This window comes from Puma concolor, chromosome C1 (assembly GCF_028749965.1).
Source record: "Puma concolor isolate L17-30 chromosome C1, mPumCon1.1.hap2, whole genome shotgun sequence".
Taxonomy (NCBI): Eukaryota; Metazoa; Chordata; class Mammalia; order Carnivora; family Felidae; genus Puma; species Puma concolor.
In genome coordinates, this window is record NC_141674.1 from 164,896,240 (window position 1) to 164,916,744 (window position 20,505).

Genomic DNA, 20,505 nt, shown 5'->3' on the forward strand with positions numbered 1-20,505 from the left:
CAGGAATATTCCAGAATCCACCTTTTTAAGTCTCAACTGGAAAGGTAAATTTCCAGGCACACATGGTTTCCCTGACATTTCTATTCTGCTGAAATGTTACATGATTGGTCTTTATCCTATGGTAGGAAATTTATATGCATCTCTACCACTGTTGGGGGTTCCTTGAGGCTAGGGCCTCACTAATTTGGAATTTCCTCAGGAACTGACAAATGGCGTCTCTGGAATACACTTGACAAATGTGCTGAATGACTGATACAAAGTACAGACAGAGCAGGAAATCAAGCTCACTTGATGTTGGCCAGGGTCCTTCTCAGGCAGAGGGTCACAGATAAACTCTGGGGGCCTTGCCTGCTGGGACACATGCTGATTTTTGCTTCTGTGTCCTCATGGGAAGCTCGCTGCGCTTCAATCTTGGTTCTCATCAGATGGAAGTGAGAACTTGGAATTCTTTGAAGAGAGTGCATTAAATTACTTGCACAAAATTAGTTTTACTTGATCATAACGTGGTAGCATTAAATTGTTGCCTAGAAAAGCACTCTGGCTTTCACAGTTCTGTCCTTTCTTTCCCTCCTTCCCTTTCTTCCCTTCCCTTCCCTTCCCTTTCTTTCCTTTCCTTTCCTTTTTTTTGTTTCTTCTCCTTTCCTTTCTTTTCCCTTCCTTTTTTCTTTTTTCTTTTCTTTTCCTTTCCTTTCCTTTCCTTTCCTTTCCTTTCCTTTCCTTTCCTTTCCTTTATCCTTTCCATTCCAGTATAGCTAACATACAGTGTTATATTAGTTTCAGGTGTACAATATAGTGATTCAACAATGCCATTCACAGTTATATTAGTTTTTTTATTCCTGCCATACCAAATTCATTTTATATAAAATTAATGTAATGTACACACATGTAGCGTTTTGTGTCAGGTTTCTTTCACTTGGCCTATTTTTAAGGCTCATCGATACTGTAGCATTTTTAATAGCTCATTCATTTTTGTGACTGAATAATATTTTGCTGTATGGATATGCCACATTTTTGTTTATCCATTCATTAATTGATGAACATCTGGGTTGTTTCCACATTTTTATTGTTATGAATAATGCTGGTATGAACACATGTATACACATTTTATGTGAACATATGCTGTAAATCTTTGGGGTATATACCTAGGAGTGGAATTGATGGGTCATATAGTAACTCTGTGTTTAACTTTTTTTAATGTTTATTTATTTATTTTGCGAGAGAAAGAGAGAGTGCATGAGCAGGGGGAGGGAAAGAGAGAGGAGGAGAGGGAGAATTCCAAGAAGGCTCTGTGATGTCAGTGTAGAGCCCAATGCAGGGCTCCATCTCATGAACCATGAGATCATGACCTGAGACGAAATCAAGAGTTGGATGTTTAACCGACTGAGCCACCCAGGTGCCCCTCTATGTTTAACTTTTTAAGGAATTGCAAACTATTTTCCATAGCAGCCCCACCATTTTCATCCCTATTAGCAAGATATAAGGCAACTTCTCCACATCTTGCCAATACTTGTTATTGTCTAATTTGTAAAAAATTATAGTCATTCCAGTAGATGTGAAGTGTATCTCATTGTAGTTTTGCATTTCCTAATGAGTAATGATGTTGGGCATCTTTTCATGTGCTTCTTGCCTTTGAAGCATAAAAGGTTTTAATTTTAATGAAATCAAATTTATCTATTTTTCCTTTGGCTGTTTGGGTTTTAGGTGTCATATCTATGACAATGTTGTTTAATCCACGGTCATGCAGAATCATACCTGTGTTTACATCTAAGAATTTTATAGTTTTCTACTGAGGTCTTTGATACATTTTAAGGTCATCTCTGCATATGGTATGAGATAGAGGTCCAACTTCATTCTTTTGCTTGTAGATATTCAGTTGTTCTAGCATCGTTTGTTCAGATGACTTCTTTCCCTATTGAATGGTCCTGGATCCACTGTCAAAAGTCAATTGACCACAAACATATAGGTTTATTTCTGGACTCTCAGTTCTAGGACCCTGATCTGTAAGTCCAACCTGTGGCAGTACCACACGGTTTTGATTACTGTAGCTTTGTGGTACATTTTGAAATTGGGAATTGTGATGGACAATTTTGTTCTTTTTCAATACTGTTTTGGCTATTATGGATCTCTTGCGTTTTCCAAACTTTAGGATCTGTTTGTGAATTTCTGCAAAAAGGGTAGCTTAAATTTTGATTGGTATTGCATTTAATTTATAGATCAAATTGAAGGGTATTGCCCTCTTAACACTGTTAAATCTTCTAATCCATTACAATGGATGTTTTTCCATTTATTTAGGTCTTCTTCAATTGCTTTCAATGATGTTTTAAGTATTAAGCTTATTCCTGTTTTATTCTGTTGCTGCTATTATTAAAGGAACTGTTTTCTTAATTTCATTTTTGGATTGTTCATTGTTGGTGCACAGAAATACAACTAATGTTTGCAGATTAATCTTGTATTCCGCCAACCTGCTGGACTTGTTTACTGCCTATAAAATTTTTTTGTTATTCCTTAGTGTGTTTTAGGTGCAACATTATGTCTTCTCCAAATAGAGACAGTTTTACTGCTTCCCTCCCAATATTCCCTTTTAACTTCATTTTTCTTGACTAATTTTTCTAGCTAGGACACATACTACAGTGTTGAACAAAATTGGTAAAAGCAAGAGTGAGCATCCTTGACTTAATCCTGATATTAGGAAGAAGGCATTCAGTCTTTCCACTGTATGTGTGATATAGCTGTGAGCTTTCTTGTAGAGACCTTTTTATCAGGTTCAGGAATTTCCCTTCTAACTTACTGAGTCTTTTTATCATGAAAGAATATTAGATTCTGTCCCATACTTTTTCTGTGTCTATTGAGATAATCCTGTGGGTTTTGATTTTTATTCTATTAATATGGTGTATTATGGTGATTGACTTTCATATGTTGAGCCAACCTTGCATTCCTGGGATAAATCCCACTTAGTCATGGCATATAATCCTCTCTGTATGTTTCTGATTCAGTTTGCTAGTATTTGCTTGAGGATTTTCATTAAAAATATTAATCTGTAGTTTCTGTTTCTTGTGATGTGTTTGGCCTTATAGAATAACTGGAGAAGTGTTCCTTCTTCTCCTGTATTTTAGAAGGGTTTGTGAAGAATTTGTGTTAATTCTTTAATGTTTAATAGAATTCATCACTGACGACATCTTGTTCTGGACTTCTCTTTGTGGGAAACTTTTGGATTACTAATTACATTATTTTACTTGCTATTGGTCTGTTAAGATTTTCTATTCCTTCTTGAAACAGTTTTATTAGTTTCTTGCCTTTCTAGGATTCTGTCTATATCATTTAGGTTATCCATTTATTGACATACAAGTATTCAAAGTAGTCCCTTATCTTTTTATTTTTGTAAGGTCAGTAGTGATGTTTCCTTTTTTTTTTTTTTTTTTTTTAGCAATTTGAGTCCTCTTTTTTTCTTAGTCCATATAGCTAATTGTCAATTTTGTTGATCTTTTCAAAAAACCAACGTTTAGTTTTGTTGATTTTCTCTATTGTTTTCTCCTAATTTATTTTTTCTGCTCTAATTTTATTACTTCCTTTATTCCTTTTGCTTTGGTTTTTAATTTGCTCTTTTTTCCCCCCTAGTTTCTTAAAGTAGAAGGTTAGTCTATTCATTTGAGAGAGTTTTCTTTTTTTTTTTTTAAGTAGGTGTTTACAGTTATAAATTTCCCTCCAAACACTGTTTTCATTGCATATCATGAAGATACATTTGCACTCATCTTGAAGTATTTTGTAATTACCCTTATGATTTCTTCTTTGATCCATTGATTATTTAGAAATGTGTTGTTTAATTTTCACATATTTGTGAATTACTTAAATTTCCTTCTGCTATGGATTTTTAACTTCATTCCACTGTGTTTGCCGAATATACTTGGAATGATTTCAATATTTTTAGGTGTATTCAAACTTGTTTTATGACCTAATATATGATCTATTTTGGAGAAATTTACATACGCACTTGAGAAGCAGAATATGTATTCTGCTGTTGTTGGGTGGGGTGTTTCATAGATGTTTGCTTTGTTTGATAGCTGTGTTTTAAAGCTGGCTTGTAGTTTGGGCAAGTCTTCTACTTGCTGATTTTCTGTCAAGTTGTTCTAGACAGAAAGTGGGATATTACAGTCTCCAACTATTATTGTTGAATTGTCTATTTCTCCCTTCAAGTCTGTCAGTTTTTGCTTCATGTATTTTGGTGCTCTATCGTTAGATGCATATATGTTTATAATTATATCTTCTTGATGGCTTGACCCTTTTACATTATAGAATGTAATTTAAAAGATTTTTATTTATTTCTGAGAGAGTGCAAGTGAGGGAGGGGCAGAGAGTGGGACACAGAGCATCTGAAGCAGGCTCTGTGCTGAGAGCAGCAAGCCTGATGTGGGGCTCAAACTCACAAGCTGTGAGATCATGACCTGAGCCAAAGTCGGAGGCTCAACCAACTGAGCCACCCAGAATTTTTGTCTCTAGGAACAGTTTTTGTCTTACAGTCTATTTTGTATGATGTTGTGTGGCCACTCTAGCTTTCTTTTAGTCATTGTTTACATGGTATATCTTTTTTTTCAACGTTTCACTTTGAACCTACTCATGTCTTCCTATCTAAAGTGTGTCTCTTTTAGACAGCATGTAGTTGAGGGGTGCCTGGGAGGCTCTTGGGGCACCTAAGTGGCTCTTGATTTTGGCTCAGGTCATAATCTCATGGTTTGTGGGTTTGAGCCCCACATCAGGCTCTGGGCTCACAGTGCGGAGCTTGTTTGGGATTCTCTCTCTCTCCCTCTCTTTTTGCCCCTCCATGTGTTCTCTCTCTCTCTCAAAATAAATAAAATAAACTTAAAAAAATTATACAGCATGTAGTTGAATCATGCTATTTTTAATCGATTCTGCCAATATCTGCTTTTTAATTAGTTTGATCATCCACATTTAATGTAATTATTGATAAAGGGGATTTATATTTCTCATTTTCTTATTTGTTCTCTGTATGTTGTGTCTTTTTTGTTTCTATATTCCTCCATTACTGTCTTCTTTTGTGTTAAATAGATATTTTCTATTGTACCATTTAAACCACCTTTCTTGTTATATATTTTTTAAGGTGATTGCCCTAGAGATTGCAATTAACATAATAATTTATAATAATCTAGCTCTGATTAATGCCAACTTAACTTAAATGACAAAACTTTGCTCCAAATAGCTCCATTGCAAGAGCCTAAATGTCCATTAACTGACGAATGGATAAAGAAGATGTGGTTTATATATACAATGGAATACTACTTGGCAATGAGAAAGATTGAAATCTGGCCATTTGCAGCAACGTGGATGGAACTGGAAGGTATTATGCTAAGTGACATAAATCAGGCAGAGAAAGACAGTTACCATGTTTTTACTCATATGTGGATGCTGAGAAACTTAACAGAAGACCATGGGGGAGAGGAAAGGGAAAAAAGTTACAGAAAGGGAGGGAGGCAAACCATAAGAGACTCTTAAAAACTGAGAATAAACTGAGGGTTGATGGGGGGTGGCGGAGAGGGGAAAGTGGGTGATGGGCATTGAGGAGGGCACCTGTTGGGATGAGCACTGGGTGTTGTATGGAAACCAATTTGACAATAATATATATATATATATATGTATATATACATATATATATACATATATACATATATATATACATATATATATACACGCACACACATACACACATATACACACACACACATATATGTATACACACACACACACACACACACACACACACACAAGTAGCTCCATTGCTCCTCTCCTTGATACTGGTTTTGTCACAAATTACATCTTCGTACATGTTGTGCACATCAACACCTATTTATAATGATTGATTTAGGAAGCTGTTTTTGAAATCAGATGGAGGGAAAAGTAGTGAGAAACACAAAGTACATTGTTTCTGTCTTTTATATATGTACCTATATAGTTACTTTTACTAGTTTGCTTTATTTCTTCAGGTTGAATTGAGTTACGATCTGGTGTCCTTGCATTTCAGCCTGAAGAATTCCCTTTAGCATTTCTTGTAAAGGAGACCGGCTAGCAGAAAAGGCTCTCAGTTTTTATTCATAGCAATAGACCCTTTTGATGGTTGCTTATTTAGAAACTTTTACTTGGTCTGTCTGTTGTTTATATTTTTGTCTTATTTTCCCCTTCATTTTTAGAGGATAGTTTTATTGAATATGAAATTCTGGATTGACAGCTTTGTCTCCTTCAACAGTGCACATGTCATCCCACGGCTGTTTGGATTCCATGGTTTCTGATGAGAAATCAGCTGCTAACTGTATTAATGACCACTTCCACATGACGAGTGTGTGCTGTTCTTGCTGCTTTCAAGATCTTCCCTTGGTCTTTGAACGCTTTGTTTATTAGGCATAAGTCTCTTGAGTTTATTCTACCTGGAATTCATTGAGCTTCTTGGATGTATATATTAATACTTTTCATCAAATTTGGGAAGTTTCCTGCCATTATTTATTCAAATATTCTTTCTACCCCTTTCTCTTAATTTTCTTCTGGGACTACCATTATGTGTATGTTTCTGTGCTTCATGATGTTTTTTGAGCTTCTGAGGCTATGGTCACTTTGTAAAATTCGTTTTTCTTTCTGTTCTTCAGACTGGATAATCTCAATTGACCTGTATTCAAGTTCGCTGATTCTTTCTACTGCCTGCCCAATTCTGGTGTGGAGCCCACCTTGTGAATTTTTGGTTTAAATTATTATACTCTCCAACCCCACGATTTTTTTTTTTACAATTTCTATCTCTTCAATAATATTATATATTTGGTGAGACACTGTTCTTATGCTTTTCTTTAATTTTTTTTGACATGCTTCCTTGAGTTTTTTTAAATATATTTAAAATGCCTGACTTAAAGTCTTTGTCTAATAAGTCCAACATCTGAGTCTTTCCAGAGACCACTTCTATTGATAGCTTTTTTGTTGTTGCTGTATACTGGTTATATTTTTTTGTTTCTTTGCATGTATTTTAGTTTTTACTTGAAAACTGGACATTTTACATACTCTAATGTTCTCTAGAAATCAGATGTTTCCCTCTCTTCAGGACTTGTTGATATTGCTGCTTGATGTAGTTGTTGTTATCTATTTAGTGACATCTGAATTGTTCCATAAAGTCTATGTTATTTGTCATGTGTGGCTATTGAAATCTCTGCTCAGTCATCTCAGTGGTCAGTAACGATCGGAGAGAGATTTTCTTAAATGTCTAGAACAACAAGCCTCTCCATCTTTGCTGAGGGATTCTGTGTGTATTTGGGGGAACACCTTCAACGCTGAGCCAGGCAGTTGACAACTCTGCCTTAGGCTTCACTTTCCTGCTTGTGCAGACCCTCCAAGTCAGCCAGAGATGAGTGGTTAGGGCCTTCTCAGGTTATTCCTAAGCATGTGCCCAGTCCTATACTTGTACATGGACTTCTAGATTCCCAGGAATACGTTGGAGCTTTACAAGCCCTAATGACATTTCATTGCCCTTTTAAGCATCCGTGAAGGAGGATTGGCTCAGATTCCACTGCCTATCTCTTTGCTCCTACTTTTCTTCTTCTTCTTACTTTCATGGCTTGGCATTATCTCCTCAGCCTCAATTTGTCACAGTGGGACTGGCTCCGCTTTCTCTGGGATTTAAATTCCAGATGGCCTCTTTCTTCTTCTGGACCTCATGCCCAGCAGAAATCTTCCAGCTTTGGTGTTTGTCAATAGTTTGGTTATTTAGAAAACATGTGGCTCCATTGTTAGCCCCCTTGAGGCTGAATATGCACAACTAGACCAATTTGTATTGGGAAGTATTAATCTTGTCTGGCAATGCTGGGCATATATAGGATCCTTTTCTCTCTCCGTTTCCTGATTCTCCTATGCTCCTAAGCTATTTATCTCATCAAAAACTATTTCAAAAAACCTTCACACTGCTTCTAGTATTCTTTTGCCTGCTTCGATCCATAAACTTTGTTATTTTGTGTGTGTGTGCTGTGCCTTCAAAAATGCAAAGCACCACCTCCAGCCTTCCTTTACTTTCACGAATCATTTTCTAGAAGTTGAAGTCTCAAAATTCACATCAGTGAAAGTGGACAGAAGGACACCAGTTGACTTAAAAAGTGGCATCCATTTAATGAAGGGATGGCTGCTGAGTGTTTTGATTGGTGTAGTTTTTTAGTTTCTCAGCCACGGGGCAGACAGATGGAGAGGAATATATTATTTCCCTATTTACCTTTTTGATGGCAGGTGTCATTGGTTTTCAGCTGCACAGCACTGCCAGTCCTCAGTTTTGTTTTTCATCGTAGCATCATTGGTGGTGGTGGGGCGGGGGGAGGCACAGTTCTGAGAATATTATTCCCACATGCTGGAAATAATAATCACTATCTTTCCTAACATTTGGGAAGTATTATAAAGTTTAGTCATTTTTTTTGGTCTCTTTATGGGTAATCTTAGAGAAATCTTGGGAGAAGCCAGAGCAGAACCGAAGCCATTTTACTTTTTTTTTTTTTTTAATTTTTTTTTTCAACGTTTATTTATTTTTGGGACAGAGAGAGACAGAGCATGAACGGGGGAGGGGCAGAGAGAGAGGGAGACACAGAATCGGAAACAGGCTCCAGGCTCCGAGCCATCAGCCCAGAGCCCGACGCGGGGCTCGAACTCCCGGACCGCGAGATCGTGACCTGGCTGAAGTCGGACGCTTAACCGACTGCGCCACCCAGGCGCCCCACCGAAGCCATTTTAAATAAAGTCAAGCAGACAGATCCAGATTTCTAAGGGCAAAATCTTGTTTTCTTGGTTGTGGCCCGGGGGTTTGTTATGTTCTCAAATTTTAAAGATTCTTCTTATCTATGCACACTCAGCCTTCAACTCTCCTTATGTATAGGACTCCCAAGGATGTTCGACATGGGAAAAGCTTTAGCAGTTAACTTTTTGAGAAAAATTTTGAAAAAGTAAACTTGGGAGTCTAAGAACAAAGTCTGAAATTTTCTTGTGAATTTTTACATCATGGGCGTCACCAGCTGGTGATGTTTAAACTCTTTCACAACTGGTAGGCACGAATGTCAGAATGAGTGAGCGGAATGGACGCTGGGCAGAATGCCTGGACAGGGACCTGGGGCCCCGATGCGCCAGGCATTTATTTTTTCGTTGCTGGACATTTTCCTATGAATAAAAGAGGATTATGATATGTGCCCTTTTTTCTTTACCTCGCAGAGAGAACTCCGAAATGACACTCAGGAAAAACAATTCATTTTACCGTCCTTCGGAGAAAAGCCCGCTGAAGAAATTCTGGGCGTTGTGCTTGGCACGCGTCTGGCACCTGCCGGAGCCAGTGCAGTCAAAACCAGCCACGACGATAATCACGGTGATGTCGCTGCACTTGCTAATATACTTTTCAGCCGGAGTTAATAAGCAAAGCGGTAGTCCGAATATTACCATCCATCTTCTTCTGGAAAATATTGTCAACGCCTCTCGATGAACTGAGGGGTGACCCAGGCAAACACTCCTCTCACGTGTTGCCTGGTTTACGCCCAGCCCTCCCTCACTGCCTAGTTTTCACCCCCACCACCGTGCCGGGCAGACCACACCATTAATATGCAACTTTGGGAAACCGTCTCCAGGCCCAGGCGAACACATCGCCAAAAAAAACTCCTCAAATGGTGGTGCGCTGGCCTTGGGGAATCCGTCGGCTTCTGTGTGCTCCTTCTCAGCCTTCCCCGTTCGCCTACAGTCTAACTGCCCGTATGGGCAATCATAGCACTTCATTGTCCAGTCCCATCATTACAATATTGTTATCATCTGAGCTGGAGTCTGACACTTTCTCTAAGACCTTTCCAATAACCCCTTTACTAGGCTTCAGTACCAAACCATTCAGGGCAAATCTCTGCTTTGTGCTTGTCAGCCTTAATAGACTGGATGTCACTTGAGCCTGTAAAAAGTGCCTGCTCCTCAGCTGTCAGTCAGTCCTGGCGGTGTCAGCGGAGAGCGTGGCTGGAGCTGGCTGGATTAGAGGGTAGTTACGTTAGCTGTCAGATTACTGACAGCCTGACACCCACACTTCCAACTTCCTCTTACTGTATTTGGTTTCTGTTGAGCTCTCTGGACCTTTCTTAAGGTGGATCCCTCTGTTGGAAACGGGTCATAATTTGGCCAGCATCTTCTGAAGTTGGGCTCTTTTCTCCCCCGTGAGGATCTGTAGAAAGCTTCTCATTTTAAGCATCTTTCACATGGCGGTGAATATTTATAACCCCGTTACGGCAAAACGTCACCACCTTACACTTTCCAAGTTATGGAAACTCCGTGAGCGTGCATACGTGGGCGTTTCAATTTTATCATGTTAATTAGTCAAAGAAATAGAACTCTCGACTGAAATGTGCCTTCTTATCCCCTCCTCATCTACAATCTTTTCATCCTCCTCTTCGATCGCACCTTTGTTTGACCCTTTGTGCTAGGCAGGAAGCTCCGTGAGAGAGAGAGAGAGAGAGAGAGAGAGAGAGAGAGAGTGTGTGTGTGTGTGTGTGTGTGTGCATGCACGCGCACGCATGTGTTAGAAGGTGTGGGTGTATATGGAACTGTTGACTTATCTACGAATGTGGATATATATTCATACTTAATGAAAGGCAGTCAGCTAACGGCTGAGGCAGGAAGAACAAATTGGCAACTCTCCAAACCATGCCTTCGTTAATATTCACCTTGAATGCAGCCAATTAGCGAATGAAGTGTCTCTCCCTCCTTCCTCTTCTCCTTCTTTTAATTTTTCATTCACTCCTTTCTTTTTCTCTCTCTCTCTTCCCCTCCTTTATTCCTTCCCACACTTGTTAAGTGTTTACTATCTTGCAGTCTCCACACTGCGCGCGGGGCAAACAACAGCAAATGTGCCTACACCCTTGTCACAAGTTCACAGCTGCCTGTTCACATTCCTCAGGTATGTTTGAATTTCACAGGCTTTTATTTCTGACCAGGGAGGCGAGATTAATTAACACTTTCATTTACTTAGGCAATAATCAAGGCTGATTTGCTTTTATTAAACCAGGCTTTAGGACCAGAAATGCAACTTTTGCACAATCTTGACTTTGCTTACTGTTTCACCCTGCTACAGAGTTAAACCTGAGTCTGCATCCTGAGAGCGGCTTCTAGAACACACGGGCCCATGCACATTGGACGCTGTGTGATTCTAGGGGCGAGAAAGCACTAGGCTTCAGAGAACCGACCTGTACTGGGAGAGTTACTTCCTCTTGTTAAACCTCAGTTATCTTTTTTTAAAAATGGGGATGATGATGCTTATCTGCCAACCTCATAAGCTTGGCCTATAGTCCATACGTAACTGACCATCTATATGAAAGCCCTTTCTAAACTGCAAGGTGCTACAACAGCACGTTGTGATCCTAGTATTCCTCGACCTGGTTATGTACAGAATTGATATCGGCCTTAGCTTATTTAGACCCTTTTACTTATTCTTATTTCCTTGGCCACACATATTTTGCTTTTATTTTTCTACCATATAACCACAGGGCTAAAAAAAAAAAATACTCCCCTGTAAAAATAATCGATTACGTATGATTAAACTTATGAACTCACACTCAAATCAGGAGCCTTTAGTGGTCCTCCCCGGTCCTTACCGTGCTTTTAACAGTGTTGTGGCTTTTTAAGCCCATTGTTGTTTTCAATGAGCCCAGCAAAATGGTTCGAATTAAAATGAGTCAGTATCTACCTCAATTGCTAGGAAGTTGCATACTGCTTACAAGTCCAGAAACTTGACAGGATAAAGTTCAAACCAGAGACTAAAAAAATGTAGTAAACATATTAGAAAGGCAGGGGGTAGAAGAGTGGTACAAGAACGTTATGGTTTCAGTGTCAAGGCCAAAGACATATTTTTTCCAGCACTTCCTCCCCGTTCCAAAAAAAATTTTTTTTAAATAAAAAGACCCTTATATTTCACCCAATTAAATGTTGGAAAACAGCCTTTCAATATTATTTACAAGCATCCAGAAGTTTTAAACTCAACAACTCTCCCACCTTCTCGCTTTTGCTCTAACACGCATTCTTTATGCTGTGTGCAGTTGGGGTCTGTCTACCCTGGGCCACAATAACCACGGCTCCCATTATTCAACTCATGGGGCGAAAAACATCACATCTAACAAATAATAAGTGGGTTGTGAAAATGTTTCGTTTGCAAACCGAGGGTTCTGGCCACATTTTCGTTGAACTTCCCGGGCAAGGATTCCGTTCCACGTCAGCACATTTCAATGCTTTTCCAACCCAGTTCCTTCCTGAGCAACGCTCAAGAATGAAGGCCTGCAATTTCCAAGGTGGCTGTCACCAGTAAGGGGCTCACCGGTGGCCCCAAAGCTGAGAAAGGTAGCTGACTGATGGAGAGAAAGAACTGCCAGCCTAGCATGGCACCATACTTAGCGGACGGAATAGACCGGCCAGCTTTTAGTAAGACCCTCCACCTTATTTTCCACCCGAAAATACAAAGCGTGTTCTCCATACCTCCTCTTCATCTCTGCTGCAGGCTAAATTCCAAAGTGCAAAACTCCTAAGACCATACTTGTGGACCATGCAGCCAGTGTAGGCCTAGATATGTGGCCTTGAACCTCGGTTTCCTTATCTGTAAGAGAGAGAGAGTTATATTTATAAGACTTACACTGGATTAAATGGGATAATTCATGTAAATTTGGCATGGTGACTGGCACACAGTAGGTGCCTAACGAATGGCGGTTATTATTACCATTAGTATTACAACTTCTGTTTGTGTTCTCGTTTTGTTTCTTAATTTTTTTTAAATGTTTTTATTCATTTTTGAGAGACTGAGACAGAGCCCGAGTGGGGGAAGGGCAGAGAGAGGGGGAGACACAGAATCCGAAGAGGCTCCAGGCTCGGAGCTGTCAGCACGGAGCCCGACGCGGGGCTCGAACTCACGAACCTCGAGATCATGACCTGAGCCGAAGTCGGACGCTTAACCGACCGAGCCACCCAGGCGCCCCCGTTCTCGTTTTGACATAGGCTGAGCTCCCCGAGCCACCGTGGAAAGTTGAAGAAACCTTCAAGATGTTAGTCTTAGGCCTACCTGACCCTGTGCAATGATACGTTTCTAGTCATTCATTCATTCGTCCTCGCGCTTATTTCGTTCATTCATTTAACAAATATTGAAAGGTCTGCGGTGTGCCAGGCACCCGGCCAGATGAAGAGTCACAGAGATAAACATTCCTTGCCCTCCGGGGATTCCCGGTCAAGAGGAGTAGGCAGAGATATTACCATTCCGAGGAATGTAACCACAGCTGTAACAGAAGTATGGAAATGTGGTGCCAGGAGCATTTAGGAAGAGGCATTTTCTTCTCCTAGAAATATTAGACAAGGCTTCCGAGGAAAGACACCTCTGAGGTGAGTCTGCGATTACTCTGCTGAGTAGAACAGGGAAATGCGGGGCGCCTGGGTGGCGCAGTCGGTTAAGCGTCCGACTTCAGCCAGGTCACGATCTCGCGGTCCGTGAGTTCGAGCCCCGCGTCGGGCTCTGGGCTGATGGCTCGGAGCCTGGAGCCTGTTTCAAATTCTGTGTCTCCCTCTCTCTCTGCCCCTCCCCCGTTCATGCTCTGTCTCTCTCTGTCCCAAAAATAAATAAACGTTGAAAAAAAATTTTTTTTTTAAAAAAAGAACAGGGAAACGCATTTTAGGAAATATGCCAAGACGGGACCAGACTGGGACCAGGTGTGTGTCTGGAGCAGCAGGGAGGGGCGTGGAGCCGTGAGACAACTGCAGCCACCGTGCTGTGGGGGGGGACAGCAACACGCAGGTCCACTGACGGAGCCTCGTACCCAGGGCTTTCCCCAACGTTTAGGGATCTGTTGACAATTTTGAATATGGGAATGGCAGGGTCGGATTGCATTCCAGAAATACCATGCTGGATGCAGGGTGAAGGGCATATCCGTGCCAAGAGTACAGCCCAGCAGGGAGATAACAAAGGCCAGAGACAGGGAAAATGGAGAGGAAGGAATGAATCCGGAGGCATGGAGGAAGAGGGGGAGGACACCGCCTGGCTTTTGGAGAGCCGGGCCTCAGGAGTAAAAGGAAGCAGGGGCTCACGGTGGTTTCGGATTTCACTCAGGTGACCCTAGAGACAGTGAAGTCTTCACCAGGCCGGCAGGTATGATGGAGGACCTGGCTTAGAGGGAGAACCAAAGGATGAGGACAGTCGGGGCCCCAGGAGAGAGGAGTTTGTAGTCTGGGGCAGGTGAAGTACGAGGCGTCCATGGGATATTTAGAGAATACGTTCAATAACGACGTGATGAGTTAAGTGAGAGCCCGGGAGGAAAATGAGGCCATTTCTAGAGTGGGCTTGGTGGTTGAGGCCACAGCTGTGGAGGAGGTTGGAAGGAGACGGTAGCTGAAGAGGGCACTAGACAAGGACCGGGGTGGAACCCCTGAGGCTCCAGTGTTAGGGATGAAGGAAGGAAGGGGGCCCTGGGCAGAGCCCAAGAAGAGCTGGGAAAGCAGAGTGCTGGAGAAGCCACATGGATGGTGGTGAAGGTGAGGGCGGAAGGGTGGCCATTTGTATCTCGGAGAGAAGTTTGGGAGGCTGAAGGTCTTCAGGGTGGAAGATGACCAGCAGCCCTGGTGAGAGGAAGTGCCAGGACTTCTAAGGGGTAACAGGAGGCTGCGGAGAGGGGTCAGAAACCAGGGGAGGGTATTACAAGCTTGTGGGGGTGGAGTGGGCAGGACAGGCTGAGCATGAGAGGCAGAGGACTGGCCCCGAAGGGCCATCAGTTTCCTGCTTTATGGTTAAAGTCGCACCTCTCTGCATCGTGCCTCATTTTTCTTACCACAAACTTGATTGCAGCCTGGAAATCTTTAGGCCTGTTTCTTTACCCCTTTAAGTATGTTCCTTTTCCAACATACATAATAAATTGAGAGAATTAGCATTTGTCATCCCCGAGAATCCCAGGTGGCTCCAAAAGAGTCCCGAGTAGCTTCGGTTACATATCTTTTCGTTCGGAAACCGCTCCTTTCAAACTGATTGCATCACTGCCTCCCGGAAAACCCGACAGGTATGCTACTCCCCTTGCCTAACCCCGCTTTCTTCCTCGCAGCAGGCAGGAGTGACAAGCTGCCTGGAACCGGCAGCTGAGACACCCAGAGACCCGGTGTCTTTGAACAGCATCTAACGCTCCCTTCCCCAAACTGCACGAGCGCCTGCCTGGGCTGAGCAGCAAGGAGAGACATCTGTGATATCTGATGACAATCATCTCTGATTAGACTGTCACTACCCAGCACAGGCGAGCCGGGGCCACAGCTAATTAGCTATGTGAGGCCAGCTCTCTGTTTACTGGAACCGTACTAACAAGTTGCAGCTTTTCCAACGCAGAGGAGTCACTGCACATATGCCAGCCGGGAACCCTTCACTCCAGCAGTTTAGGGACAGGGCTGCTACTTCTTTGGTACACAAAAACCATGAAACGTTAATGTCTTTGTGCCGCGAGCCGCTCTTAGTCCATGTTTCCACCTTCTGCAAGCTGTCACTTCAAGAGAAAGTAGTAGAATAAACTGCTTGATAGAATCCGACATTATCCTAAGTGGGCTTGTACTTTTAAGTGGACATCTCTTAACTTCCCGGTTTTCCGTGGTTCCTGGCCTGTGTCAGGGAATCGGTCAGGTCTGAGAAACGTAGCTACGACTGGCCCTTCTCATTTGAGCTAAAAGGTGAAAGAACCAGATGAAGAACTAGATACTTCATGGAAATTAAAGACACAAGCTCTTTCTTATCCCCTTGGGGATTGGTAGGGTTCGATTGTTCATGAACGTAATGCATGTAAGGATGTATTTCCAGTTGTTGCTATGGAACCAGTACAGCTGGAATTACTCTCAAAATGTTTTTCTGAGCTTTTTTAAACCTAAGTGAAAGTGTCCGTGTAAGTTCTCATTTGCCCATTGCAAGGGTTTCTCTGATAACTTCAAGAGATTATATGCTATTCTGTAGCTTACGTTTCCTTTAGAAACAAGTGCGTCTCAGTCATAACAAACGTAGGGGGCAGAAAACTCGAGTATTTTGCAAAGTTAATGAAAATTAGCAATACCACTCTTTGGATTACTGTCAGAAGCCCAAACCCTTGCAAATAGATTCATTTTTTTCACATGACATATCTACAACCTACTCTTAACGGTCGCTAATTTCAGGTCAGAATAAGATCAGTGTTTTGCTGAATTCTTACTGTCTTTGCCTTAGAACCAGTTTGTTCAGAGACTTTCTGAAAACAGAATTTCAGCATAATTCTGAAAGCCTGTATGTTGTTATATAAGTGGATGACTGTGGGCTCTTAACATTTGAAATTGATGAATAGTTTTACTCATTTTCTGATGAAAACTATAGATTATGCTCTTGAAAATACATATACCACAGTACAAAATGCAATCTGCTGGGAATATAAATATTTTCAATAAAGTGTATTATGGATGCGGCATTTACTTTTGGCGCTGTTTAAAATTTATGTATTTACATTTATCATCAAAAGCACATTTCGGGATGGGTTTAGACAAATCTCTGTATTTAAAATTCAAAAAAATGTCTTAGGCATGTTCATTCATTTTGTTTATGTCCATAATTTAAAACAAGCAAACTTTTTCTCTTAATGAAAGTGTGTGTGTGTGTGTGTGTCTGTGTGCGCGTGTGCGTGTGCGTGTGTGTGTGTGTGTGTTTTAACTTTAAACGAAATTCCCTCTCCAGGTGGAAAGTTGATTACCAATCTTTGGTCTGGAGGTAAATTTTACAGCTGTTTTAAACCCATGAAAGTGGGTCTTATATTAGAAGTGCTGACACAACCTATCCACAATGTATGGACATGAACTATACCGCTGTAATAAGCGGTTATTATGTATGTGTAAAAATAATGAGAGGCCGTGTCTGAAGAGAGTTAATGTAAAATGCTAAGCAATTATAGTTGGTTACACAGTATAGGTTAATATTCCTTCATCTAGCTGCACTTTTTTCTTCTTTTGTCCTCCAGAACTCCTAATGAAAATTTGAGACCTGACTGTAATGATAAGCAGCCATTCACACGTCCTCTGTGTCAAGGCTGTTGCATTAATGCTTCCCTTCATATAACATTTTGCATAGCCTAAAGCATCTATTAAAATCCTTTGTAAAATTCATGAAACAAAAGTGGTGGGTTGAGTCTAGGGGGAGAGAAAGTAAGCTGCTTATTAGCAAAAAGTCAAAAACACAGGGCCAATTACAGATCCGAACAAGCAGGGCTAAGGACCAGCATGGGGAGTAATTCTTTCTCCAGCCCAATGGGCTCAAGCGAGGGGCAGGTTGGGTGAAAATACAGCAACAGTCAGAGCAGTAATTAAACGGAGATGTTTGCAGTTAGAAACAGCTCTATAACAACGCAAGGAAATGCTCAACTAACACCATTGTCTGGCCTCACAAAGATGCTAAATTGGAAGGATTTAGGGTTGCTCCCTGAAGAAGAGACTGGAGGTAGTGAAGAGGGGCAGGGGCTCAGGAGATATGTAAAGAATCTGTTTGGTATTTCAAATGTTATAAATTAGATTTTTAAAAGAGAGAAAGAGAGAGGGAGAGAGAGACAGCCCGCGCCTTCCTACCGACCCAGCAACATAAAACCGAATAAACCACAATAAGATTGCCCTTTTTCTGTTATAAACTTGGCATTAAGCCTGTCATGTTCAATGACAGCCTACTAGGCCTCATGCTTTACCCTTTGGAATTTGAAAGATTGGCAGGTGTCGTGATTTCCTTAACATAAAAGACCTTGCAGATAATGTTCACCATGCACATTTATACGTCCATAACTCCACTTTCTGCGTTTCAGTATCACTGGACGAGCTTTCCAGACAGGCTGGTGGTGCGGGGGGCTCCCCAGAAGTATATCTGGCCCGAGGACAGTGTTTACTGCCAGAGGAGCTTGCGGTCGAGGCCGTACTTTTACGATTTGCCTTAGCAGTCTAAACATGCGCCATTTACAATAATGAGCTGCTTTGTAGAAAGCGGCTCTCTGAGAGCATTGTTACTTTTCTTTGCAATGTCGAATGCAACCAGAATGGCTCTCCTCTGACTTAATGCTAGAAACAGGGTCCCATTTAAACAATAATCCCCTCTCTTTCTCTTTGCAACCGCCCATCCCAGCCAGATTCTTCCAGTAACTCCAAGAGAAAAAAAAAAAAATCAACATTGAGGGAAACACAAATCCCTTATTGAAGGCTGAGAGTTCTATTTCAACTGGCATCACCTAATGGCACCTGTTTGGTACCATCCAATATCACTTTAAAATAAACGAGTAAGTCTTTTCGGGGGAATCAGTGGCCAGAATGAGAATCTGGCTCTTTTTTCCAATCCAAAGAGAGAGAATGAATGTAAGTACTAACCGTTTAACAAAATAAGTTTCAAGTGAGAAATTCAGTAAATCTGTCCCCACACATCTTAAGCTTTTTAGTATAGACAAAATTAAACACATGAAAAGAGACAGTAATACAATAACCCCCATGTACTCATCACCCAGCTTCAACCAATATCACCTCATGCTTATGACCAATCTGGTTTCATCTGTATTTCCACTCACTCCCCACCTTGTACTGTTTTGAAGTAAACCCTAAGTATTATTTCATTTATCAGACCTGTAAACATTCCAGCAGGAATCTCTAAAAGATAAGAATTCTTTGGTATTTTTTGAATAGGTCAAGGAAAGAGTTGAACCTCACTGCCTTTAAGACTTGTGTGGATATGTTTTCCCATGAGCTGCATTTCTCTAAATAATATCATTCTACCACGTGTTGAAAATATAAAGAACAATTCAAGAGCATTGCTAATCTCTGGTTTGTTTCAGAGGAGAGTTTTTCTCACTTATTTCGGGGGTACAGGTAGCCAACTTTGCTTCTGTGAGCTATTGTCTTATTTATTACTTGTAAATGATCACTTTTGGCATTCAAATATAATTATATGCTTCAAGGTATCTATCTTCGTGGAAATCGGTTCCACAAAAAGTTTGATTCAAAAGGATATACTGACCTCTTGCTATATGCCAAGCTCTGTTAGATACAGGAAGAAAAGAAATGGCCAGGCTAGGAATGAAAGATACATGGAATAGACCCATTCCTCTCACAATGACTTCCAAACTTGTTGGACATCTTACAGGGATCATGTTACTTAATTGCTTTTTACAGTGCTAAATGATGCTAAATAAAGAAGAGTTGTTGTTGTTTTTTTTTTAAGAATGGCAAAAACTTGCCATTTCCAGCCCTTATACCATTGTTGTTTCCTTAATTGTCCCAAAAGATAAATCTGCTACTCAGATGTGAACTCTGATGTACTCCCTACTCATTAGTAGAGAAGGCTACCCAAGCCTTGCAAAGACAAATACATTTACGCATAAATTGTAAACATACAAAAGTGAATTACTGTATTTGCAGATTTTTTTTCATTAAAGAAAACGTTTCTCTCCTTTGGTTTCTTACGTTTATATTCTCAGTAATTAGCCAGAAAATACAACAACTTTTAAATGGCAACATTTTACCTCTGATTTCCTTAGAAAATCAAAGGGGGGGGGGGGGGGGGTTGACTTGGTTATTTGAAATGGCAAAATGATGTAAGTTTCAAAGGAGTGGAAGATACTGATCCTTTTCAAAAGTTTTGTTGTAATATATAAACGACCATCTGTAACAGAAATTTGAGTTATGCATCATATTAAAATGAATACCCATGAATTTACCACCCAATTCAAAAACTACACTACGGCCAAAAACTTTGATAACTCCTGTGTGGCCCTACCTCACCTTCTGAGATGACCTCTATCCTGAACTTTGATTTTATACCATTTCATAGATTTTTAAAAGCATAATTTTGCTACATATGTACATATCACTACAGTTGTTTAGCTTTGCTTATTTGGGGGCTTTTGATCACATCATGTGTAGTCTTTTGAAACTTTCTTTTCTACCAAACATTTTTTGCTCAAAGATTCATTCGTAACGTGGGTGCCTGTATGCCACCCACATTCCCTGCCTGCCTAATACTCCATTGTGCAAATATAACACAATTATTTATCCATTCCCATCAGTGGGCTGGGAGTGGTTTCAAGTGTCTCTGTTTGTTTGCTGTTTTTACAGATGCTGTTGCTAGGAACATTCTTGTCTTTGCCTCCCCGTGCACAAAGGCAAGAATTTCTCCAGCACTGAATTTTTTTTTTCCCTCCTAAAAATCCCAAGAATGGCAGTGGGGGAATATACTGCTTCTCTTCCTGCTATTAAAGCTGTTTTACATCCCACTAATTAAATACGTTTCAAGTAAAAAAAGTATATAGTTTTTAAATTACAGTTTTTATGTAGGTAGGACAGTGGGATTATGACCAACAGCAGGCAGCTTCTGCATGGATTGAATCATGAAGCCCTGGAACTGGGAGAGTGAACCAAGATAGACGTGTCAGAGGTTTCTGCACAGAAGAACCCCAAAACCTGCTCGAGGCAACCATGCTGACAGCAACCTTT

At 40.8% G+C, this 20,505-nt stretch overlaps 1 long non-coding RNA gene across 1 annotated transcript in view; it reads right to left on the reverse strand.

The window, feature by feature from the left end:
- Window positions 1–20,505, reverse strand: part of LOC147578544 (uncharacterized) — a 148,174-nt gene that overhangs the window by 122,023 nt on the left and 5,646 nt on the right. Inside the window, exon 2 of the long non-coding RNA XR_015254305.1 lies at window positions 12,505–12,622. This is a non-coding gene — a long non-coding RNA (uncharacterized LOC147578544). The remainder of the gene's footprint in view (window positions 1–12,504; window positions 12,623–20,505) is intronic.